Source organism: Lathamus discolor, chromosome 1 (assembly GCF_037157495.1).
Source record: "Lathamus discolor isolate bLatDis1 chromosome 1, bLatDis1.hap1, whole genome shotgun sequence".
NCBI lineage: Eukaryota > Metazoa > Chordata > Aves > Psittaciformes > Psittacidae > Lathamus > Lathamus discolor.
In genome coordinates, this window is record NC_088884.1 from 141887968 (window position 1) to 141915453 (window position 27486).

At 38.1% G+C, this 27486-nt stretch overlaps 1 long non-coding RNA gene across 1 annotated transcript in view; it reads left to right on the forward strand.

The window, feature by feature from the left end:
* The window catches only part of LOC136007398 (uncharacterized), an 83374-nt gene that overhangs the window by 15533 nt on the left and 40355 nt on the right, over window positions 1-27486 (forward strand). Inside the window, exon 2 of the long non-coding RNA XR_010609679.1 lies at window positions 1734-1832. This is a non-coding gene — a long non-coding RNA (uncharacterized LOC136007398). The remainder of the gene's footprint in view (window positions 1-1733; window positions 1833-27486) is intronic.

The window sequence follows — 27486 nt, forward strand, 5'->3', positions numbered from 1 at the left end:
TATTCTGGAAATGGTGCTGGTTGCGATGTTAGAATAAAAAAATGAGGCATTTCTGATAGCTGCAAATAAATTCTTTCAACAAGGTTTGATTTTTAACATGTAAATGGATTCCTGTAACTAAAGCTCTGCTGGCTTTACCTAAACTAGGTTATATAAACATAGATGTTCAATATTAATGCAGAACTCCTTAATGCAGCGTTAAGACTGAAAATGAACTTTGGATAATCTAATGTTAAGGTGAAATACACATCTACTCATCAGAGTATGCTGCTTCATAGCTTTAGAAATTCACAAACAATATGTTCTTACAATAATAAACAATATTATTTTTCAAACTTGGTTTGATTTCAAGTTTAATAGAAGTCACAAAATGAATATTTGTCCCTTTCAAGGAGAAGAGCCTTCAACTTGACTCTTGTGTAGGAAAACGCCATCTCTAAAACCCATTTCTCTTGTTACTGGCAATGAAGTAGACTAAATTTTTTCGTGCATCACATGAGCATGGATATTTTGGTTTTATTTGGTTTTATTTGGTTTTATTGGTAACCAAAGAGTAACGTTGGTTAAGCTTTGTTTTATTTACAAATAATTTTGGGTGTATTCATTCAGGGCTCTTTATTCTGCAAGTCTTGAATGTTCCTGTCTGGAATCTGACAGCTGTGGTTGAATCCATGTGAGTCTGGGACTACTCGGACAGGCTTTGTCCAACACAAAGCTGGAGGACTGTAATATACTGTGGGTGGCCGTAAATTTCTTTTGAATTTAGAATTCAAATGTGTGTTTAGACAGATTAATGTTTATGAGCCAGCAGACTACTGCTTCTTGAAGTAGAAACAAATATTTTGGGTGGGTAAATGACAATGTGTTTAGTGTAAGACCACTGCACCCTGGCAACTTCATTTAAGAGCTCTTCATAGATAACTGTATCCAAATAATCTTGTACGGGTTTTAAGTCAAAGGCTTGAAAGTCTACTTTACTTGTTGGGTATATACTGAAGTCCAGTCTTTAGCATAATGGCAATGAGAGTAGCATGTGGTAGAACTAATTCATTACTTCATGTGCTCATTTGATAGAAAAGCATGACCTAATGAAGTTTCTAAAGTGATTTAGAACATTTGATTCTGGTCCATGTCTCTAAGTTAAATATCTGCAAAATGAAAATCAAAGTGTTTGCTGTAACACTTTCCTCTGTAAAAAGACATACTTTATTCCCCCTTAGGATATGTTTTTAGGCTTGCTTGCTTAGGTGATATTATGATTTAAAAAAATATAAACTGCTGAAACCAGACAAAGTGTTGTTAGATGTAGCTTGCCTTAGAACTTTATCTTGTGACATTAACAGAAAGTGAGGGAATAATTTCAAAACCTGAGCCTAAATATAGGCTGAAATTAGTGGTTCTTTTTTTATGGTCTGAAGATTTCAATGTACTCAAATTTGGGGGTACTTGAAATACTCTGGCCCTCCCTTCTACCGCACCCTCCCACTCCCCCCAAGATTAGGTTCTGTATCATCAGCATTATACATACCGAATTATTATCTGAAAAGCAAAAAACCATTCACTTCAAAATGAGAAATGAGTTAACATATTGCCACAGCTTTCAGAAGTGCATAACTGAGTCAGTTACAGTAAATTCATTTTATGTTTGAACATTTAATCCATCTAAATGTTTTCTGTTAATGTTCCAGAAGTTGGTAATACAAAATATATTTTTTTTTTTTGGCTTTGTGCAGATTTGCCATTAGAGATATTAAAAAGAAAGGGAAGAAACAAAAAACCCAACATAACCAGAATACTCCAGAAGAAAAATGAACTTGTAGGTGGTCCAGGAGGTAAGACTGAAAAGTGGATCTCCAGTGACTCAAGAAGTTGCTCTTTATGCACAAGACTTGAGGATAAGTACCTATGTATATATAAGTACCTATAGATATATGTATATATAAGTACCTGTGTATATAACCATACTGCCTTAAATTTTAATCATTCATCTCTGTAATTTATTTTCTTTTTAGCTCTTGTTCCAAGAAACACTGTTTTAGGAAGTTTGTTTAGGTGCAGGGTGTCACTTTGCTTTAGGACGTTTTAGTGACTGGCTGCAGTTGTCAGATCTCCTAGAGGGGAAAAAGGGGATGCAAGTCTGGAAGTGTTGTTGGGCTGTGGCTCTGCTCAGCCATCTGTGCAGGAGAGCAGGACCATCATGCTCAGAAAAAAGCTGAAGACTGAGATGTGAGGTGAACATATTCAAATGCTGCACTTGCCTTGTACTCTTAGCTTGAGTTCACTGGTCATGTATTGCATCATGCTTGTATTGTCTGCACATGGACCTTTGGTCTGGCTTTAACTTAGAGCCAACTGGCTGTGTTAGCAATACTGTTGCAGCAAAAACGAGTGAGGGGGGAGATAGCTTGCTCACAAGCTCCATTTCTATGGCAATGTGAAAGAAACTGGCTCAAAATGTTGACTCTTGAACAGCTCTGGTTGCAGTTCTGAGAAAAATATTAGAAGGGACTTGGAAGTATAATTGTGCATGTGGAGTAGTTCAGTAACAGTGCTTTGTCTCTTAAATTCATTCAACTTCCAAAATATTTCTTCACAGAATGCTGAGAAAATGTTTCTGTAACTTTTTTTTTGTTTGTTTTTTCAATGTGTTAGTTTTTGAATGGGATATATTGTTGAGCATTGGAAAGTGGTGAAAACGTTTGTTAAAGAGTGAGGGCATTAAGAATTCCTGAATTTTAGATTAACTGAGACCCAAGCAACTTCTTGGAGTTACCTGTTGCTAACAGTAACCATACTGCATTGTGCTCTGCCAATTGAATTTTTGTTCTCAGCATGAGCAGAATGTAATGATAAAATGTTCTTCCTGTTCTTTTATTTTCAGAGATTATAATTTTTTTCAGTGCAATCTAGGTACCAACATATACTAGTATGCTAGAGACAATGTCCCCTGTGAGCTTGGTGCACATCGTACTGTGCGCACTTCTGTAGCTCATAATTTCTCTCCTTCATAAGATATAAACCTCCATGGGTTTACATCAGCTAGAGAGCTAGTCTTGCATGTGCTCTTTACCAAACTCATGCAATGCAAAGTGCATTGTTAGCATGGGAATAGCTGTGAAATTGGAACAGGGAAGTTCCCTGGTAGGAAAAACTGTATCATGTACGCTGCAAACCATTTCAAAATGATACATGAGGTAATAGAGAAGCTGTATTGGTAACGTTGATGCTGGGTACTCTTGCTGCAGTGGTGAAAGGCCAGTTAAAACATTTATGAAGTCGTGGTTATAATTCATTTATGCATAATGAAGCTGAAGGCAAGATGCTATTTTTTTTTTCAGTTTGAGCCCAAGACATGGCTGTAATAAATCAAAGCCATTTGAGGTTAAACTGTATGGATAATCCTTCTGACAGAAAAGACCCACTGCAACATCCTGCAGCATTTGTTTGTGTGGTGTGAGCTGTGGCAGTTGTTGTCTGACAACTTCTTGGTTTTTGCTTTTACTCATATTCCAGCAGTTACAGGATGTGACTGTAGGCAAGTGATAGATTTTGCTGTCTTTGTTGCCAAGAGCGATGTTATACAATGCCTTTGTATAAACGTGCAATCTGTAACATTAGCAGTGTAACCATGGTATGTCACTGCTGCTGGCTGCTGTCCTCCAGTGTGTGCATAGCTAGTGGCCTAAGTCATTGTAGAGAAGAGTAAACAACAGTATGATTAATTTTATTAATAAACTTGAATATTTCAAATGCCATCTCCGGTGGAAGCCTGGTCCATCTTTGTTAATGAACTCTCCTCAAGATCAAATTACTTTGGCTAAAGAGATGTCCACTGAGAGTTCATGGGTATGTTCTTGTGTCCCCACACTGGAGCCTAAGGCAAACAAGTCATGTCATGTGGCTCAGGCAGTGTACAGTAATTTTTCAGCCCATGGTGAATTGTCACAAATCTTAACCCTCCCCAGAGACACTGATAATCAGTGTTCTACATAGTTTATACTGCATTTTCTGTCTGAACCTGCTGCCCTGCATGTAATCATAATCTCCAAGGAATAAAGGTGGAAACAGGGCTGTAGCTCTACCTTCTTTTGTCTCTTCTCTAGCATCGCGGAAGTACCTGAGTAACTATACAGCCTCTCTGGGCTTAAGTTCTCTGCTCTTGAAGTTCCTGCTCTCTTAGTTACACCTCTATGGTGATCCTGGTCATGGAGCTGTACTGTCTCCCTCTGCAGATAATTTATTTTACTGGAATGTCTAATCAGGATTATGAACATTTCCCATGATTTTCAGAGGTGTCTCAGACCTATTCAGGCAGAGGGTTAATAGGTAAATGAATCATTCTGACAGTTTTCCTGACACTTCTATTTTGCAAACATCTTGTAGCCTTATCACACCACTTTGAGGGGATTTATGAGGTGGGCACCTTATAAGTGGCAGGCACTTTCATTTTGATGCTTAAAGACCAACAGGGAAAATGTGTTTCGCATATCTCTATAAGAAATTATATGCATTAGTAAAATGCTTAGACATACCTGAATGGACTATATATGAAAATGAAACAAAGCCAAATCCCATCTTGTATCATTTTTTAGAATAGCTTTGTTGCTTCTGTGTGGTTTTTTTTTTTTTTATGTGAAAATGGTTAATATGTGGATTGACTCCATGTGTTCTTCATAATGATCTCTTAAAAGCAGTCTATTGGCTGTAGGAAATGGAAATGCTTTCCTTTGTATTAACTCTGTTCACAGCGAATATCAGCTTAATAGCTGTGATGAGATGTTTTCTGAGTATAAACACATTTTTTAGGTGTGTTGTGAGACGCTGTTCAAATGACAGTTTTAAATGTGAAGGAAAACATTCAGAAGCCATTTTTGTAAGGAAAGGTGATGTCCAGTGCTGTTATGCTCGTCTTCATTGCAAAATTTTAGTGATACGTGTGAACAATTCCTCTAAATTTTTCTCAGCAGCTTTGCTGAGCTAAAAACCAGGAGTACTGAACTAATAGCATTTATTTTTAGTGAGCATCAAAGAGAAATATAGACAAAACTTTTCTGAAGTCAGCACGGGAAATTGGGGAAATCCTTTGTTTGGAACACAGTCTGGTCTGTATTAAACTCTAGTGGGATGTCCATCCAGGAGGGAGAAGTAGCATGAGCTCATGGGGCAGCCTATCTATACCTCTCTAGGGAGCTTGTGGGAGCACTGATGTAATTCATGCTAATTATTCTTACTGAGGTCAAGCAGAAAAGTAGTTTCTAACAAGTTTTAATTAAGAAATTTATAGAGAGATCTTCCAGAAGAAGTGGACTTAACTACTGGATTTTAGTTGTAACATGTAATAAGACTTCCTATTTTAAAACTGGTTCTGAGTTGTCACTTGAGTAACACTTCAGACTTGCTTCTCTGAAGCATTGCGGTGACAGCAGGCACTGAATTTGCTGCAGCAAGGAAATCTGTTCTGAATTGCTATATCAGGTTTGCTCTTGGTGTTGGCTGTGGGAGTAGGCTGTGTGCATTTACAATGCAAATGAGAAAGGACTTCTTTCACTTTGCTCTTAGTAGATGTAAGCAGCTTTCACACTGGAAAACTGAAAAAGCATAACAGCCTAAATGTTGCAGTCCAGCGGTGTATCTTACTGATCAGCTCATTGTTTACTAAAATATTTTGTTCCTATAAAAAACTAAATGTACAGTTACTTAATCTAAACCCACTGCCTACCTTTTATTGAAGAAACATTCGCTTGTTTCTGTTAATCTTCCTGGAACACTCCTGGGCCTGATTTCTAAAAAACATCTGCCTCCACAGGTGGGAACCTAATTTGCTTTGTCTCTTTAGTTGTTTCTTATTGATTATGTAACAGGTATTTGGCTATTGCAAAAGAAAGTTTAACTATACACTGAAAAAATGGAGGGAGAAAAAGGTAGACATGTTTGACTTCAAATGCATGTTCTATCTCCTTAATCCCTACAGAACTAGAGAATTGTCTCTGGTTCTGAGAACTTTCAGTACTAGTAGTGGGAGTGAGCTCTATAACAATTTAATGAGCTTACAAATTGGTTTTAAGACAGAATAAGCAGCATGACAGAAATATATCTTCTAGAGAGATTTATATATTGGCAAAGTAATGACTGCACAGAAGAGGCGAGAATTGCATCATTTGCAGAGGACATGAGGATGGAGCTGACTACAAAGAGAAACTGTGGCAGAACGGAAATAAGAGCGTATCTGTAGCTAAGTTTTCCCTTTAGATCTTTATTACCCTAGCAGGTAAATACTGGGGTTGAAGAAATGTGACTTTTACTTAAGATTCACCAAAAGTAAGTCTTGGGAGGAATTTGAATGAGAATGTGTGTGTGGGAGAGGGGTGGCATATTGGAGTGAGAAGGCTTTTTCTTTGCAGAGTGGGCAGCATGGAGGAAGTGTGAAAAAGTAGCAGGAGAAGGAGACAAATAGGCATTTCTGACTAAGTTGTTATGACAGGAAGCAAGGTCCAAGAAATAATTTGGGATGCTAAGCCTTTAAGATCAGACCTAATCTGATCTGGTGATGTGGAGGACAGTACTGTAAAGACCTGAAGGAAAGATGCGACTTGAATGAAGAGTGTGATTGAGCAGATGTTTATTACATTTACCAGAAAGCAGTATTATAAGTACTGAGATGAAGTTTTAATGTATAGAGCGCTAGATATCCATTATGCTGGTGAAAGTTTAGTGAATGAGATATGAGTAGAAGCACAATACTTTGTTGCGCTGCAGGAGTAAGTAGTGGGGAAAATAGAGGGTTTGCCAAAAGGAATGAAAAAAATGCTGAAGGGACTGATACAAGAGGAACAAGAGTTCTATATTGTCTTTACTAATAGCTTGCCATCTAATTTAGCCTGCCGTCACTCGTTCAAGATATGTGCTAGCTGATAAAGGAAAGAGCAGATGAACTAATACGTGAAAGCATCAAAAATCTGAGGAGTAAAGCAGATGGGAGAATACAACAGGTGTGAAACAGCAAATGTGAAAGCTCTCAGTACAGAGATATAACGAAAGTTATATCTCAAATGTTCTGCTAATCAGTAGCCATTGTCACCTACCTCTTAACGTCACAGTTCAGGTTGTTCTTTCCTTGCCGTATATTATATGTGATATTGTGAATCCCTCATTTGACAAGTGTCATTCCTCAGGGGCTGATGCTTTTTAACATCTCTGTTGGTGACATGGACAGTGAGATTGGGTGCACCCTCAGCAAGTTTGTGGTGTGGTCTACATGCTAGAGGGAAAGGATGCCACACACAGGTGCTGGGGAGACCTTAGGGGGCAGCCTTCCAGTACCTAAAGGAGGTCTACAAGAAAACTGGAGAGGGACTTTTTACAAGGGCATGTAGGAATAGGACAAGGGGTAATGGCTTTAAACTGAAAGAGGGTAGATTTAGATCAGATATTAGGAAGAAATTCTTTACTGTGAGGGTGGTGTGAGACACTGGAACAGGTTGCCAGAGAAATTGTAGATTACTTCCTGTTCCTGGAAGTGTTCAAGGCTTGATGGTTCTTTGAGCAACCTAGTCTAGTGAAAGGTGTTACCACCCATGGCAGGTGGATTGGAACCAGGTGGGATCTTTAAGGTCCCTTCCAACTGAAACCATTCAATTATTCTCATGTATAGGAGATGAATCTGTCTTGTGTTATATTAAGATAAATACTGTGCTTCAAATACAATTTCATGAGAATCATCCAAAACTGAACTGCTGTAGCTGTTGGAACAGTGAAGATGTGAAAAATGTACTGCAGTGTACTTCAAAATCTGTAGGTAACTTCAAGCATCATAGGCTCATATTTATCTATGGTATAGCAAAACTCTCTGACCTAGTCATTTTTTTATTTTTTACAAGATTAGTCCTTTCTATGGAGAGGTTTGTAGACACCATTGATCCACTGTAATTGCACAGAAGTCCTATGCAGGAGTCTAATTCTTCCTACAATATCTAACTTCACCAGAACTGTGCTGTTGTGACTTTTTGTGGTGCTTGTGACCAGGCACGTCCCTGTGTGGTATCAGTGGTTACACAGTACTTGCTTAAAGCAAATCTGGCTCTGACTCTTTCAGAAGATCTATCTTCAATATCAATAAAAACTGAAGGGTTCTTGGAAGAAAAATTGTAGGTGAAGATGTATGAACCTGAGCACACTGCAACTGAGGCAGTTCTTGATGCAGCTAACTCTGTTGCTTCCTTTTTTTGTTATACCTAATTATCTATATTTCACAATTTGGGGTTTATATACTTTTCCTTTTCTGTTTCATATTTTTGGCGTTTTTGTTTGGTGGTTTTTTTTTTTTTTAAGATCTTTGAAGTTGACAACAGCCTGTATTTGTTTCCTTGAGCCAGGCATTTGTGCCATTTAATTTGAATACAAAAAGCTTTGTTTATCTTATTTGATTCCTTAATGGAAAGCTGATGCTATTTTAAATATAATTTAAATGGAAAAGAACTGAAGGCAGTCAAATAAACTTGGAAAGCATATCTATCTCCGTTTTCTGGGAAAACGACAAGCTTACCCAAGGCTTTTAGCAAACCTTAAGAGATGCCTGTTATAAGATTATGTACTTTAATATTTTATTAAAACATCTTGAAATAGTATTAGGAAACCATTAAATCTTATTAGACAGTTTTGTTTGGACTTTTGTGTATATGGGTTTCTAGAGTGAACTTAGACTGGCAAAAGTTTTGTAAGGCAGCACAATGTTTTGGTGGTTCCCTGTTAGCCTTGTATCACAGGGACACTTGACATCAGATGAGGGCCAGGAAAGGCCAGCTGCGGTGTCCTGTGTTAACATACGAATAATGGCTGTGGCAATGCACATGGCCTTTGAATTCTTGGACACTGCACAGATAACAGGGGTAGATCAGTGCCTTGTGCACAGATTCCTTTGAAATCAATGAAAACTGGATGTCCTCAGTAACAGCGTTGTACACATACTTCACTCATGTATGCCCTATCTTATTTGTAAGAGCTACTGATGGAAAAGAGAAATCTAAACTATTTGTTCTGTCAGAGTCTGACAATGAGATGCTTTGTCAAATGGTACGGAGAGTGCTGTGGCACAGAAAAATTGGCTTTGAATTTCATAGAGATCAGTGGCATGCTTCAGAAAAGCCTCTCAACAGATGAGAAATTAAAACAACTTCTGTCCCCTAACAAGGTGGGATGGCTTTAAATCACTGACCTGAATGTTAAAAAAATAAATAAAATAAATAATAAAGTTGTCAGTTACCAAGTCTGAGTTCATATTTCATTATAGCACAGTTTGCAGTTTCTGGGCAGAACTCCTGTTAGCTCTGAGGTGACCAACACACAAAACAGCTCTTGAAGTTTGCCTGGGCTATGATCAGAATGAACTAATTAGTTGAAATATTTTGTACTTTTCATTTCTGTACTTGTTCTGGTGTGCCACTTGAGACAGGTAAAATGTATTTTAGGTTGTTTTTTTTTTTTTCCAAACAGAAGCACATCAGTCTTCATGGAGATTAGAAGTACATATTGTGTCTGTTATCAGACAAGAAGGAGACTATTCTATCTGCTTGATGGAAGTCCTTCCTCTTATGTTATGTGATTTCTTGTTTTGCATCATTACTGCTTACCGTATTCAGTAGCTTACTTATGTAATGGTTGCTGGACTATAGAGAGCTAGTGTTTTTTGTTTGTGTTTTAAGTGTCTGTGTGAAACAGAAGTTGGGAAGTTGGGTATGTTTCCTACTTTTTTCATAATCCACTGTCATTGTCTTATGAAAAAGCAATGAGACAGAATCTGGATGCTGTAGGGTAACAAGGAACAGGAGACATGACCCTATATAACCCTGAATAGAGGATGATTTTTGAGACTTGACCCTGCTGTGGTTCAAAAATTTGTAGTTAAAAGCCAGAAGCTGTCAACTGTTTCTACTGATGCTACTATATAGTTACTGATTCATTCCGAAACACTGTGCAAACATATGCTTTGTTCTATCTTCAGCCACTGTCCAAATGCTAATAAGTTTAGATTAGAGACTGAATGTGACTTTTGAGATGATAGCTAAGGTGGTATAAGATAAATGGTCCTAGTTTTACCACTCCCCCACCCCCCTCCCCTATATTTTGCATACAACTTTTATGAAATATTGAATCGTGAATGTCTGGTAAGAAAATCAAGAACCTGGAAGTAGTAGATGCTTAAGTTATCTGCATTTCTTAAGAATTACATACCAGAATGAAAGAAAAACTTGGAAAGGCAGGAGTCTTTCCTGTCTGGAACATCAGCTCTCTCAGGCATGACACAACAGCTGTTGTGAGACTGCTGGAGGTGTTGAGTGGGCTGTGGTGCCATGCAGTGACCTATGACAAGGGAAACGTGAATAAAAATAAACGTAAATGTCAATGCTGGCGAATAGAATTAAGGTGTTTTTGCAGACCACATAGAGATATTTTTACATATGTACTTCAATGCGTTTAAAAAATACTTGCACATATTTGATACAGAAGGGAACATAAAGGCTTCTGTGAAGAAGCATAAGGTATTGTACAAAAGACCTTGATTAATAAATAGGAGATATGGTAAAGTACTATAAAATGTTTAGATTATTCAGTTAAAGGAAGAAGCCATAGAATCATATCGTGTTTTGTTTAGAAGGGACCTTAAAAGATCATCTAGTCCAGTCCTCCCTTCCATGGGCTGGGATGGAGGTGATGAGGAACGATTGTGTTGCTGAGTACTGCAACTTATTTTTAGCTTAGTTGATAATATAAAAATGGTACTTGATGGAAAATCTCTAACTCACTGCCTTTTTTCTTTCTTTCTTTTTTTTTTTTTTTTCCTTCCTAAACCACTTTTTGCAGTAGGTAGGAAAGGCTGTGCAAACTGGTTAGAAGTGACTTAAAGTCAAGCCTGTCTGGGAGTATTCCTTTAAGCCTTTATATTTTCCAAGCTCTCATCTTCTTCTGCGCTTTCATTTGAATTATAGAAAGAGAAAATATTTTTATGGCACAAACCTTTTTTTCTAAAAGACTGATAGCCTATTCTATTTCTCTTAACTCTCTTTTAGAAAAGGATTTTGTTTGAAGACATGAAGCATGCAAACATTATTATATTTCTCCCTAGCTCCTCTACAAGTCTTGCTTTGCCTACAACTGGAATGAGGACTTACGGAAAATAACCTTAGGTGGTGAATATATGCTCACTAGTCTGAGTACATATTTATTCTGTGATACATGATCTAAATTCTGATCTTGTCTAGAGAGGCCCTGCTAACAGGGGAAAGCTTTTGGAAAGCTGATGCGAGGCTGTCGTGGGCTTAAACCACAACAGAGGCCATACAAATTTCCACTACTCAAAAAAGTAAATGTCTGGATCATTTAATCATGGTTTCTAGAATGTTGTGCTGATATTAACCTGAATGTTTGTGTTGTTTTTAATAAAAAAAAAAATAATCTATTCTGCAGCCTGATATGTAGATGTCTTAATTTTAGCGATGTAGGTATATTAATAATTCATTAATACATTAGTTTAGATATAGCTAATGTTATGAAGGAGGAAAAATTGCATGCGGAAATGTACCAGCTATTCTGATAGTGTGCATTTCAGTAACACAACTTTTTAAAACTTATTAATATTCACAATGCAAATTTTCCATATTACTTAAATTGTTGGATAAAGAAATGGAGATTTTATAACTTGTTTAGCACATGTTGATTCTTATTTCCTGTTTTGCTGCTAATTGTGCTTCAGACTTGTGGCAGTAGAAACTCTTACAGCTTATTTTTACAAAACAAATGAATTTAAAAAGCTGAATCCGAGAATGTCACATCAGGAATTTGGTCCCTACTATCAAAGTATCCTCTTTTGCTGCAATATGAAAAGAACAGTACTACTGACACCTGAATTCTGGCTTTTGCAAACCTTTCTTTACCCTTTTATTGAAGAACACCTGCAATTTACTAGGACTGGAATTAGATTACTACATATAACCTACACATAACCCTGCATCACTGCAGAAACAACTGAAAATGGAAGTACCTGTACAATGCCTTAGAATAGGTGTCAAGAATAAAAAAGTCTTAGAATAAAGAAGTCTTCAATCAGTTTTCAAAATGCATAGAAAAACAAATGGTAAGATGTCTTTACCTTGAGAAATATTAATTTTTATTGGAAACTGTGAGGCTTGTGAGCTCACCAGAGCATTTTGCTTTTACATTAGGCAGAAAAATGGCTCTCGCACAAAGGCACAATAGAAGATGAAAAGAGGAAATAACAAATAAAATCAATAGGGAGTAGATCTTAGTAATTTTTTCCACTCAGTTCCCAACTTTGGTCATTTTGAGAATTTTTTAGTCTCATAGGCATGCTCATTCCTAATTTATGAAAATGTACTGTATGTAAGGCAGGCTTTTATATGTGTGTATACGTAGGTAAAAAATTAGATTACATCACCTTTGTACAAGTCTGAGAAGAAATTACTGGGATGGTTCTTACTTTGGGGGAGCTGAACCACCACCCACAGAGCATCTGAAATTTTTCTGAAGATTTTTCTGCCTTTGTATTGGCATGATGCTGTGAAAATAAATTTTCACAAGTGAATACACACAAGAACTTGGTAAAACCTGAAGAAAGTTCTGTATGCATACATACAGGGGTATATATGGGTGCAGTTACTATTAATTGCACTAGAGTTCTCATGTGTTGATATGCCATTACAGTGGTGAGGTTTCCCCTGGCTACCTTCAAGCTCACAGAGATAGGTATACAACAGCTTGATTTGAACATGAAAAGATGTTCATGGAAGAAAATTGCAGAAGTTTTTGCAATAGCCTTGTCGTGTTAGTATTAATAATGAATAGTCAGTGTTGTTGTTTTGTATTGTAATGTTTGCTTAAATTTCTTGTGTGTGCAAAACTTTGTGCTGAAAACACCACTAGCTTAAAAAGTCAGAGCTGCTGCTGAGGCTCTTGGATACTGTGGAGTGGCTTGTACATGACTAAACCTCAGGTTAAGGTTAAGAGGGTAAACCCAGAGCTACAACTGTGGTTTACATTGGAAAGGGACTGCCAAAACAAGCTGATGGCTGCAGAAAGAATCCATCTCTGAGGACTTTTTTGTGTTGGCATTGTGTTGGGAAGGGTTAGGTTTCCTTGTCTAGCCTGTGGACTGTGAGAAAGGAAACCCAGAGTGACAGTTGTAGGGGAGCTGGAAAGCAATTTCTGGGGTGAACTAAGGGCTGGTGCTGAAATGCTCCTTTGGCTGTTAATAGTGGGAACTGGAGATTGATACTCGGGCAAGGTTTGGTGTTGAGAAGGGAAAAATGAATAAGACTTTGTAGTGGTTTAAACAAAGTCAGCCATAAACCACACAGCTCGTCCACTCACTCCCCTCACCTTCTTTCCCTCCCTCTACTCCTGGAGGGACAGAGAGGAGAATCGAAAAGAATGTAACTCCCACGGGTTGAGATAAGAACAGTCCAGTAACTAAGGTATAACACAAATCACTACTGCTACCAGCAGTAATAATAACGATAAAGGAAATAACAAGGGGAGAGAATACAACACCTCAACACCAGCCAACCAATAACTCACCCCACTTCCCCCAGCCGTGCACCAACCGATACCTCGTCCAATCCTGCAGTGCACTAGCCCTTCCAGGTAACTCCCAGTTACATCCTGGGCATGACGTGCTGTGGTATGGAATACCTCTTTGGTCAGTTTGGGTCAGGTGTCCTGTCTCTCCTTCCTCCCAGCTTTCCCTCCTCCCTGGCAGAGCATGAGGCTCAGAAAGTCTTTGGCCAGACCAAACATTTGTGCAGTAACAAAACATTGGCATTATCAGCTCTGTTCCCAGGCCAAAAAATCAAAACACAGCACTGCACTAGCTACTAAGAAGGAGAAAAATGACTGCTACTGCTGAACCCAGGACAGACTTGGAGCTGGGCTGGAATCTGGCTTGTCATGGGTTAGGCAGAGCAAACTTACAGTGCATCTAAACACCAGGGTTTATCTAAGCGCAGCTGAGATGAGAATTTTTCTCCTGCTTGACTAGCTCCCGCATGAGCTTGCATGCAGTACTATGTTCCAGTGCTGGTCCAGGGAGGTTGGGCAGAATGTTGTTTTGTTTCCTGCTCTGCGGCTGCAGTTACAGTCTCTGGGATTGCTCACTAAGGTCACTGGCCACCTCTCACATGTGTTTCCATGCATCCTTCTTCATCTCCATTTTTTTCTGTAGCACAGAGCATTTTCATTTTCTCCTAGCTCTCGTTTTCTAGACAGACTTTTTGGGAACTTCTCCTTTTTGCATTAGCTGCTCATTACACAGCCTCACTGCTTGGTTTTTTACAAAACCAAACTGCTTGGTTTTCCCTACTCAAGTAGTCTATATGCAGAAGCTCAATGTTATGATCAGCTTTCTAACCTGTGGTTTATGTCTCTAATATGTGGTTTTTTTTTTTTTTTTTTTTATTTAAATGAATTGGAGAATTCAGGATGTGCTGCATTTGTTTAGATGTTATCAAAATATGCAATCAGCCCCTACTTATTGCAGCTAGCAACTAGGTTTCTGCTTGAGACTTTGAAAGTTGTTCTGAGTGTTCAGTCCTGCCTTACACAGTTCCCCATTCATCTTCCTGTGTCTGCATTCTCAACTTAAGCTACATGTTGCCTGTGATAGGCAGCTGTAGTTCTTTCCTGGAGAAAATTGAGTCTCATTGTGGAGTGTGGGTTCAAAACTGACTTGAGTCCAAGGCTGAGGGTCTGCTGCTACAGCCAGAGTGGAGACAGTATGTGATTCCCTTATTTTGAGTATGCAAATATCCACTGCTTTTCTGTCAAGGGAAGAAGACTTGTGATGCCATTACTCATTCCAATTGTACCTGTGTTTCTAAACTGTAGGTATAGGACCTCAATTTAGCGCTGGTTTCAACACTGTCAGCTATACTGTAGGTGAATGTAAAAGTCTGGCTGGAGTTAAAGTGAGCTCAGGTGGAGCTGGTGATGTTTTTGCTTTGAAGTCAGATTTACTGGTATAAAAAACCATTTTTTTTTCCTATTCTTAGAATATCAGCTTTTGCTTTTACAGCTTGAGGTTGATATTCAACAGCTCTGAATTTCCAGGTAATTAGCATAACTCTCTCAGCAGGAAGGCTCTCCTTCCTGACAAAGATGTCACTGTCAGTGATATTTTCCTTGACTTGCACCTGCTACAACTGCTGTGTTTTTATTCTGACAGGTCAGACAGGTGGATATTAAACAAAAGCTCCGTTTCCCAAGGTGGTTTCAGATGTGATTCTCGGAGCAAGTAAAATTGGTAGCATTTTCTTGCTTGCTTAAGTTCTCTGAGTATTGTGCGCAGAGCTCAGTGTCACATTCTCCAGTTACAGTGTTTTCCTGAAAACTATTGGGCTTGTGGTTTCAGAAGTATGCTTTCATAGAATGTACAATCTATTGAGTGCCCATGAAAGGTGTTAAGTAAATAAATACTACTTTTTTTTGTAGATTAACTGAGAATGATTTGAAATGACCACTTCTGCAGAAAGCACAGAGCTTCCTGCTGTCCTGTTATGGATTCAGATTGACAGTCCTAAAAGCTAAATATTACTTGCATCCAAAGCAGACACAGCCTATTTAACAGTATTGATTTTCCAACATGAATTAGCCTTTGAAGATGATGAACAAATTTCTGTGATCTCCTTGTAGAGTCCTCAAATTAGGTTCAAGTTAATGTGAGGGTAGGTTTAGAAATTAGCACCTAAAGAAGTGCACTTGGTCCATCAGACTGTTAGATGTTGATGATTTTAATTAAAACTAGTTAAGAAGGGATCTAAATGTGCAAGTTTCTGCATCTTCCAGAACTTATTTCTGCTTCCAGGTCTTAGGAAATGGGGAATTAATAAATGCTGTGAAATTATCATTAGTACTCTAGGTGTAAACGGAAGAGAGTAACAGGAGTTTTTAAGGACCTAACAATCTGAGGGGGGTAAAGTTAGGATGCTAAATTAGTAGAAGGTATCAGTAGACTGTATTAGAGAAGTTTAAAAATTCCCCATTACTGAAATGATTTCCATTTTACTTCCATTACAATTGGCAAAGTCTATTTCAATAATGTATTTTTTTTAATATTTCTATTTCATTTAAAAAAATAACCTAAACCTGAAGGTTAGGGTTTCAATTGCAATTGTCACCACTTGAGTAATTAGACAATTAAAGAAGGAAAGCTTTTTGATCGAGCCAAGAAACAAAAAGTGCTTTTTAAAGATGGACTAGCTTCTTAGGTATATATGTGACTGGGAAGATTTTTTTAATATTTCTGGAAAATACTGTTTGTGCAGATGATAGGAGTTGTTTTGAACATTTTGGTCAGTTCTGCAGTTAGTTTTTAAAGATGAAATCTACGTACTTATAACAGTCCCTTCAAAAATAACCAAAACCCACAACATAACCCAAGCCCCAAAGACAAAATGCACTGTATATATTCAGAAGACAAGATTTAAACCAAATAATTTTGGATGTTTTTCACATAAAAATAACTGCTGTTCCTTAGAACATACATTGCAGCTGTGCAGCATGCTTCATTCTTTCTAATACCAGTATCTACCTTCATAATTCAGGTATCTAATTTTAATGTACTGGTTCTTAGTATTTAAACAGTGCTCTGGGTAACTTTTGTCTTTTAGTGGATTTCTTTGAAAACGGGCCTTACTGTCTTCATTTCTCTTTGTGTGATACTGCCAGGTGTAACACCCTGTGGCTGGACATGTGTGGCAGTCCTCCATTTCCCAGCTGTGATAAGTCTGTTGGCTGATTCCACAATTTCCCACTGCAAATCTGACCAAAATCAGTGGTTTTGAAGCAAAACGTTAGTCTGTCTTACGTGTAAACTGAGAGTGTTACAGAATCACAGTCAGAGAATGGTTGAGGTTGGAAGGAACTTCTGGAAGTCATTTTGTCCAATACCCTTGCTCAAGCAGTGCAACCTAGAGTCTGTTTGCCCAGGATGGTGTCCAGATGGCTTTTGAATGTCTCCAAGGATGGAGACTCCACAGTCTCCTTGGGCAACCTGTGCCAGTGCTCAGTCACCCTCAGAGTGAAAAAGTGTTTCCTGATGTTCAGAGGGAACTTCCTGAATTTCAGTTTGTTCCTGTTTGTCGTGGTTTAAACCCAACAACAAACCTCGTTCACTCACTTCCCCTCTTCTTGCCTTCCCCCTGCTCCTGGAGGGAGGGAGAGGATAACCGAAAAGAATGCAACTCCCACAGGTTGAGATAAGAACAGCCCAGTAACTAAGGTATAACACAAATCACTACTGCTACCACCAATAATAATAACGATAAAGGAAATAACAAGGGGAGAGAATACAACACCTCAACACCAGCCGACCAATAACTCACCCCACTTCCCCCAGCCGAGTACCGACCAATACCTCGTCCAACCCTGCAGTGCTCCCAGCCCTTCCAGGTAACTCCCAGTTACCTCCTGGGCATGACGTGCTGTGGTATGGAATACCTCTTTGGTCAGTTTGGGTCAGGCGTCCTGTCTCTGCTTCCTCCCAGCTTTCCTCCTCCCTGGCAGAGCATGAGGCTCAGAAAGTCCTTGGCCAGACCAGACATTTGAGCAGCAACTAAAAACGTCAGCGTTATCAGCTCTCTTCCCAGGCCAAAAAATGAAAATATAGCACTGCACTAGCCACTAAGAAGGAGAAATATAACTGCTACTGCTGAACCCAGGACACTGTTATTTTTAGGCCTGTCACAGGGCTCTACTGAAAAAAAAAAACACTGGCTCCGTCCTTTGCATAACCTCTCTTCACGTATGTATATGTTTATATGTTAATAATACAAATTATTGTAACTATCTATGTGTTAATAAGATGCCTCCTAAACCTTCTCTAGGCTCAGCAGTGCAGCTGTCAGACTTTGCTCATAAAAGAGGTGCTCCAGTGCCGCCTTCATTTTCATGGACCTTTGAAAGAATCTCTCCAGTATGGCCATGTCTCTTGTACCAGGGAGCCCAGAACTGGACACACCACTCCAGATGTGGTCTCATCAGTGCTGAGCAGGGGGGCAGGCTTCCCTCCCTTGACCTGTTGTTAACACTCCTAGTGTAGCCTAGGATGCTATTAATTTAATGCCACAAGGGCACCTTTCTGGCTCTTTTTCAACATGGTTGGTCTTTCTTTACATGCACATACTATGTATTATGGGGTTCTGTTTTCTGTATCTTTTGGTTTTGAAAACAGGCTGTTGGCAGGAGTTATTTCAGCTTTGGTGACATGACAGTTCTCACTGGCAGATTGTGGGCAGCTGTTTCCTTACCTCCCTCAGGAGGCTACCAGTTGATGTGCAAAATCCTTCTTAATCCAGTTCTAGACTTGAGAGGACTACCTATTGCTTCAGTTCAACACAATAGTCTTTTAGACTATAAATTTGTGTAAGACAAATCAGTGGTTTTATTTGACTTTACTGTTATGGCTTCTATATCTCCTCAGCCCCCTTCCACCCCCCCCCCCCCCCCCAGGTGTTTAGGCTGGAGGATATCACATCTGACCTGACAGCTATCAGCTATTGCTATCAGACATGTGATAGAAGCAAAACTATTTGTATGTCACTGTTCTCTTTTGCCTCATCTTTTTTTGCTAGTTGAGAAAATGAAGCCAAGGGAAGATTCAGATCATTCTGTTTCCTTCTCTTGGGTTTGTGTATAATTGCGTCGATCATCTTGGATTACTGGAAAAAACACCATTCAAATCTGTGTTTACTGTTCTGCAAGGAGAACTGTTAAAGAGCCCATGTCTATTTCCAGGATGTCATTATTAGGAATAGAGGTTGATTATTGTCATTAATGCAAACTGTAGGTAGATTAACTGCATGAAGTCTGCAACTTTACAAACCTTCCCTTAGGAGATGTGCAGGAATACTGACAATCAATGCAACTTTCTACTGTATTTTTAAATCTGCTTCTTTTTTTGGGGGGGAGGTTTTTTTTTTGTGTTTGTTTTTTTCTTTTTCCTTTGGGGTAATTCATCCTTGTTTTCCAGCTCAGAAAACACCTTTGTGTAATGGAGATATCCTGTACTAGTGGTCACTACTTCACCCCTGTATATTTATTGGATGCCTAGTATAAATTTGTGTGTGCACTCCAAAATTGCTATGAGCTTAATTCCTCTAGTTTAAAGAATTCTTACAGTTACAGCAGATTCACAGCCTAAATTTTACATGTATGTCTAACTTAGGGAGAATGAATGGAATATGCCAAACTAAGGAAATGGTGCAGCTGCTGGCAAAATATCTGGCTAACCATAAATGGGAACATCTGGGATCTCTGACTCATCACAATGGACAGTACAAACAGCCAGATAGTTATAATCTTGTATTTAAATCTTGGAGATTTTGCTTATTCCTTCCACTCCGCTGCGCTGAAGACGTTAGAATTCATTCAGTTCACTGTTTTGCCCAAGTCTGGATTTTCAGATGAGTGATCACATCATTAATCTACTCATCTTGTCCTTAGGGAAGAGCTGAATGGGAAGGATTGAGGATTTCTTCTTTTGAATTTTGAAGAGTGGCTCTGATTTACATTTAATTAAACTTTCCAGCTACTTGCAGGTAGCAGGTAGTAGGACAGATATTTGCCAATGTCTAAATTTCCTAGTAAGCATATGCATGAATTCTAACCACCCCCCCCCCCCCCCCCCGATTAGTTAATATAAATGTGCTCTTCCAGTCAAGATGAGAGATGACCACTGCTGCACTTCCAAAATTATTCCCGTTTGACTTAAGGATAAGAAACTTTGAATTATATCTGAATATAATATTTTGTTGGTTATCTTGATTCTACTTCTAATTGCAGGGTGATTGAGGTTGGAATGAACCTCTGGAGGTTATCTGATCCAGCCCTCTCTTCAAGCAGGGAAAGACAGATCCAGTTGCTCAGAATGGTGTCCAGATAGCTTTTGTGAATATCTCCAGGAGAGAGATTCCACAGACTCCCTCAACAACCTGTGCCAGTGCTTAGCCAGCCTTGCAGTAAAAAAGTGTTCCCTGATATTCACCTGGGGCTTTCTGTGTTTCAGCTGCTGTTCATTGCCTCTTGTTCTGTTATTGAGCACCACTGAAAAAAGCCTGGCTCCACCCTTTTTTTCACCCTCTCTTCAGGTATGTCTGTTAATAAAATGCCCCCCGAGCCTTCTCTGGGTTCAACAGTTTTGTGTCATCAGTAAATTTGCTGAGGGTAACTCTACCCCATCATCCAGATTGTTAATGAAGATGTTGAACAAGGTTGAACCTAGGATTGGCACCTAGGGTACATTGCTACTTACTGGCCTCCTGCTAACCTTCAGAGTTGATCATCATCCTCTGGGACTAGCTGTTCAGCCAGTTTTCAGTCCATTCCACATTCTGCTCATCCAGCCTATACTTCATCAGCTTCTCTGAGGACTCTATGGCAGGCAATGTCAAAAGCCTTACAGAAGTCAAGGTAGACAATGTCTTTGGTAGTGGACAAGGGAGAGGAGCCTCATCTAGTAAGCCAGGCATTGTAGAAGGGTTATCAAGTTGGTCAGGCATGACTTGCCTTCTGTGACACAGAAAAGCATAATGTTATGTTTAAGACATCATTGTCCCTAAGGTGAACATACCACCTCAGCCTCTCAAGATTAAACTTTGGGGAGGTTGCAGATCAGATGCCAAGAGTGATAAAGAAGGAAGAGAACTATATCCTGTATTGGTTTTATATGCCATTTGTTGCAGATTTCCCTTTTGGTATTGAAGTGTGTTGGCTATTGTGATGAAGTCCAGAATGTGGTATTTAGATTTTTAGTGTCTCTTGACTCCTATTCCATCAGCAAAAGAATGTGCAGAAAACAATGCTATACTAGAAAAATCCCACAGCATCAGGCTTAAAAGGCTTAATACATAATTCTATAATTAGATGAAACATTGAATGGTGCTGAGCTTTCTCTCCCATGCTTCTACAAACTTACCCAGTTTAATATTTGGTACTTTCCTATTGCCATTTCTTTAATGGAACTCTATGTAAGAAATATACTTTCTTTTTGCACTGAAGAATTGCTTATACAGCCTGTAGTGACGATGTTGTCTCTCTAAAATTATATTCCTTGGATTTTTTACGTTAGCTGAGGAGCTAGGATTTATCAATTTATGCTCAATGACTGATTCATCCCCATGACAATGTGTAACATCTGTCTGTGTTCATTTAGAGCTCTGACATGAAAGTTTGAAGGGAAAAGACAGGTATAAATTAGAAAAAGGCTAAATACAAGAGGAGTCAAAATACTATAATTGAGCATGTGCACAAAATGAATGCAGTAGAAATTTTCCCAGTGTCACGTATACATACGTCTGTTTGAAATGGAACCATTCCCTTGCTGCATTATAAACTCCGTAATATACAGGAGAGTCATTCTGGGTGATTTAATACCATTCTGAAAAGGGAGAAGGATGGGGAAAAGTGAGGAAAAGCCTTAGGCAATAACAATCATAAATCCTAGGAGGTGACCTTTTACGTAGCACCCACAAACAGGATACTTTTCACTGCATTTTTCTGACAACTTGCACTGGAACTGGTGTTTGTGCACCAGAGAAGTACCTGAAAGCAAAGTTTTTGTTGCATATGCTTGCTCTGTTTCTGTATGAGCAGCAAGTTTGTTAATGGATATATATGTGTGTGCATATACGTACTCTTAAAAGCAAGCTTTTAAAAATATTTGCCTGAATTCCAGTAATGTAAAGAAAATAAAGTAGATACAAGCCCTACAAAAATATTCTGCTGATTAGTCATATTGGAGTAATGTAAAAGCAGTAAGCTTCTAATTCCTAAATAACAGGACTGCTTCTAGTCAAATGAAAACAAGTAATAGCAGTTCTGCCTAAGATATGCAGTGTCAGACTATAGTGGGTGTGAGATCAGCAAGCACCAGGATACTGCTGTTAATCACAGGTGGGGTTTCTGTTTCCAATATGTTATGAAACCAACACAAATAAGAGCTTTAAAATATTTCTTCTTATAGCTGTAATATTTCTATGACATGATCAAGTGGTGGAATTCATGGTGGAATTTATGATGTGTCTTGCAGGGTTTTTTTTTTGTTTGGGTTGTTTTTTTTTTTTGACACATCTTCACAAGAAGGTGGGGTGCTTGGGTCAGAGCTCTCAAACTGACTAGGTCTACAATCTAATGCTCTATTGTTTGCTTTTTCTAGATCCAAGTTTTATAGTATTTTGTTTAAATATACATTCCAAACTCTCTTTATTGAAAATGACTCCTGGCAGCATGAAGTCATGTTGTTTTGAGGCTAGGAAAGACTCAGCTGAAGTATGTATGAACTGTATCGCATGGTGAAAATCTAATGGATATCTGTGAGCTCACAATGGCATGCTTGTGTCCTTTAGGAAAAAAACCCAAAACATCAGCTATTTCACTCTTGGGTATCTTTTTTTGAGACAAGATGAATGAAAGGTTTATTTGGTTGAATGAGTGTAAGTAAATAGAGTGCAATTATTTTATTAGGTCCATGAATCCTTCAGAATACAGTTAAGGAGTAAATTCCTCCACTTAGATTTATGAAGAGATGTTTTTTTCATGAGTTGCAACCTTTGAAAAATCTCTATTGTTGATAGAGAAACTGAGCTGTGAGCTGACGAAATTACTGGCACTACCCTTGGGGTAAGTTACTACTGATTATGAAAACATCTAGACTAAAAATGGGGTAACTCACTGAGTAACTTGCATCCCAAAGTACTTTGAGAAGTACTCTTAATGTAGAAGAAGGATTCAGTCTTTAATGTAGATAATTTTGTACGTGATTTTGAAATGGGTGAATAAACAGTTGAGTATTCACAAATCTAGTAGAATTAGAAAAAGAATGTAGATTTTGGATTCCCTTTTTTTTTCTTTTCCTTATTGTTAACCCTATGGCAATATTCTAATTGCTCTTTGGATTGATATCAAGAATGTTCTGCTACTGAACATTTGAAAGCGTCTAGTGTAACTTGGCCATATGGATGGTTTTCAATGTCTTTGGCCAATGCTGTATACAGTTTGAACTGACACTTGCTGAACCAGCACCAATGCTTCCAGAAGTGCTTTTTCTGTCCATGCCCTGAACTGTCTAGAAACAAGTCTGGAAGCCAAAGATAATTCTGCTATAATAGCTATATTCAATTAAAAAGCACTCTTTTTCATGATCAGCACGTTGCTAATATAGACACAGCTCCAATATGCAAAATTCATTGAGTCAGTTGAGAGTGGGGAGAGCATGGATATGAGAACCCACACAGGTAACACCTTCCTGTTGTTCTATTGGGATTGCCCTCCTGTGGTGAATGCTGAAACACTATCGGTGCATTATGACAGCATTGTGGCCATAACATTTTTTTCAGATTGAGAATTAGCATGCAAATGGTGTCATTTTGCAGCTGTTATAATGGAGATGAAATTTTTCAAGCCATGAGCAGATGCAGTGAACTAGAAGAATAGACCCACTCTCTCAGGGCTAGGGAATTCTGGATGCTTTTTTGTTGCTTACACTTGCAATGCCTTAAATGTGCGTACATATTTGTGCTATACAAGTATATATATTCTGAAACAAGATTTTATATCCAGATTGATTCAAAGTAGGCTTCCTAAAGAATCTAAGTGCAGTTCCAACAGTTAAGGTTAAAGTTCAGAATATTGGATCATTAATGTAAGAGTTTATTTGTATGACAAAGTTGTGAGTCCGTTGTTAGTGTCCTGGGAACATTCATTAGCGTAATTTGGACGTTCAGTTTTGAAAGACAGAGTAACCAGTGCTGAGCCCACTAACTTAATGCAACTTTTCCTGTTGATATAGTAAAGGCATTATTCTGTGCGTGATTTACGATACAATGGATTCTTTGATAATCTCTCTCCTGTCCTTTCCCTGACCTCATTCTCCCATCATAAACTTATGTTCACATTAAGGTGTCTAAGCTGTTTTGTTGTGTGGAAAGGACTTCAATTTCAATAAATGTGAATGAAAGCTAAAGGGAAGAAACCATAATAAACCACAAAATAATGATCATGCTACTATTGCCATTTGTATCACTATGAAAATAATGATGTTACGGTATTATCTGATTTGGCATTGATGAGTTAACTGATCATTAGTTAAAATTGAATAGAGTGAACAGGTAGTTAGTTTTTTAGTCTTTTCTATCTATATTAAAAAAGAATGTTTAAAAAGTCCAAGTATTTTGTATTAAAGCATTGTGATATGGGCCTTGAGACCAAGAAAGCAGATCCTTGCCTATAGTTGTGGTTGTACTGCTTCAAGCTAGTGGCCAGCTGTTTTATTGCTCATGTGTGTAATTGTGTGCCCCTCAAACCACTTCCTGAAATTGTTTTGGAAGTAGTGATGGAGAGAGCTGCAGATAGAATAACAGGTGGCAAGACTTTCAAAATGTGGGAGTAATAACTTGGTGTCATAATTGCATGTTCATTTGTAATGTTGCATATTGTTTCAGTGGATGGGTAGAATAAATGATTTGTGTCTGTCTACCTCTTCAGCATGTATTTTCTATTGAATAATACGGCTCATACTGTCTTGTTCAGCTGCAAGCCCGTCCAGTGCAGTTTATAATTGTTTGATGGGCAGCTCAGCATTTCTTTTTTTTTGTTGGTAATATTATGATATGTGAAAAGGAAATGCACAGGGTTCTATAGGACCAATGTGGGTATGATAAGCTGGCAGTCAACCTGCAGAGTGTAGATGTTGGAACAGTAGGAAACTTGATCTTGCTCTGTGCCGAATGAGCAGTCTAAATTCTTAAAATCCTAGGTAGTCTTGAATTTTTTGTATCAGCAAAGTATTTTTTCTTTAAGCCCCAGCATCAATTTTCTAAATAGAAAGTTTTAACTTTACATTTTTATTACAGTTTTAGTGACTTCTAATTTGGCTTCCTATGACTGCATCACAAGCTATTATTCGTTTAATTCTTCAAAACTGAACAAGGAACCTGGGGGATGGGGGTAGGATGTTTTTTTTTTTTGCGGGGGTGATGTCTTTTCTTTTTTTTTTTTTTTTTTTTTTTTCTTTTTTAAGCCATGAGTGATCAGCTACTGATAAATACTGCTTCACAATCATGGTTATCTGTAAGTGAATTTGAACTCTAAAAACTGGAGAACGTGCACACTCAGTCCGTTTCACAGACAGTCTTTCTTACATCATCACAGCTTGATCTAAGTTATAATACAGGGAAGACTGAGGAAGGCTGTGGATCTTCCTGTGATTGTTTCTCCTCATCTTTCCATGGTTTTGTGTTTTCCTTGACAAATGTCTCTTCAACAGAGCTGAGTAGTAAGGCTGCTGCAGAGGTCCAGATGTGCAACCCAGATGAAAAATAATTGCATATCTTCCTTGAGTACGGCTAACTGGAAGTATTTTCTGAAGTTTGCCTGTCTACTGTTTCTTTATGTGGTAGATAGAATGCCCGTGGTGAGAGAATATATACATACATTTAAGAATGCAAGATAATAGGAGAACCTCTTGGTTACTAAAAAACTCTAATGCTTTAGTTTAACTTCACTTCATGGCAGAAAGGTGAGTTTAGAAGGCTCTTCTAGTAGAATAAATTCTATAGAAAATCTACCTCAAGTTACAAGAACGAGCTAGTAATAGATGTTCTCTGAATTATTATTTTCAGATTTTTTGTTTATTTATTTTGTAAAGTGTTGTAGCACACATGATGGAATGCTTTCGAAGATGTTTATTTTGAAGCAGATTTGAAGTTGCTTAGAATCTGTGTGTTGGGGCATGGGGATGGAAAATTAATGAGTTCTGTAACCCCAGTATGGGGCAAAATGTTTAGAATATTTGGGTTTGTTTGTTTTTTTTTTTTTTTTTTTTTTTACCCCCAGGTTTTCTGAGATGTGAGCAGATGGGACTTTGATTTCAAACATAAGCCAAATGATAAAAGATTGGAAATCACACCATTAATAAATTATAAACAGTAGGTTATAAATTTTTATCACTCACTATTGTTAATTAACCTTTAAAAGCTGATCATGCAGAGAAAGCCTGGGGTTTGGTTTCTGTGGGAACACTTTTTAGTAGTAATGAGCACCTGAGGACTCTTTTCTCTCCCAGAGTGAACATGACATTTTAAAGATGTGTGTGTGATGCCAGCATTTTTCAGTATTTTAAGCATAGCAAGAAAGCTTGATATTTTCCATAAAGATGCAGAAAGGGCAGTGATTTTCTTCTGCTTAGGCTGGATGCGATTCCAAATTTTCCACTTGCACATTCAAGAATTAGTCCCATGAATAACACTCATTTTCAGAAGTGTTGCTAGGAACCTTTTGTTGACATTTTGCCATGAGCAGGAGCAAAAATGAAGGCTTATAGTGACTTCTTCATCTTATCCAACTAGATATGCTTGTATTTTTGAAGCCATGTAAAAATACTTTTTCTTTCCAATAAATTTAATTGCACTAAAATAGGCATTAAGAATAGTGCAAAAGAATGCTGGTTTAGGATCTTAATCAAGTTGCTTCAGATGTTGCAGAAAGATCATTTGATTACTCCACTTATACGTGTTGCATGACCAGGATCTTGCAAATGCTTTGCATGAACTTGACTTCTCATTTTTTAAAAAGGAAAAATCTTCAGAATGAAAGGGACCAGGGAGCAATATCTGTAACTTGTTTTATGTACATAGACTCCTCGGTGCAGGTGAAAAGACCCTATGCTAATCTCCTACTGCCACCCACAGCCCCATATCACAGTTTGACAGTGGGTCAAGCTGTTCCAAGCAACATAGGTGCTTAAAGTATTTAGTAAATAACTGGTGTTGACTGCAGATGTTTAACATGGGAAAGTGGAGAGCCATCTTGTGTGTAATATATAAACACATACATTGGATTCTGCTTTTTTTCCTTTGCTTATGAATTTTCTGGTCTCATTCATCTTTCACCTAGAACAACAAAGGTAGGCAACACAGTGAACCAAAAGCTTGAAAAGTTTTGAAATACATTTTCAGGTGAAATGCTTACAGTTTAAGAAAGTTCTGTGTGACTATAAACATAGTGCTCCACAGAAAAGTATAAGAAAAGGTTGCAAATTTCGTTAGTGAAAGGGATAAAATTCTGTATCATGAAGATACTGGTGTTTGGTATTTTCATTATAATTTGAACATTCATTTTCCTTTTCCAAGGGAAACCTCAATCTGATATAGCTATTGTGTTAAGAATTAAAAGTTGTCTGGAAGCAAGTTTAGTATCTTCTGAATCTATATGGCTATTCTGTGGTGCCTTCCCTTCTCTTAAACTTCGCTTTAGCGTGGGGAGTTTTCTGGCATTTCCAGATGCATGAATGTATTCTTTATTTTAATTTTTTTAAATCACAATATGTATAAGAATTGGAACTATTTTCTGACTTTCATTCACTCTAGCAAATACTGTAATCTTGCTGTTTGGTTTTAAAGCTTATTACTTCTACCTATTTCAGAATGA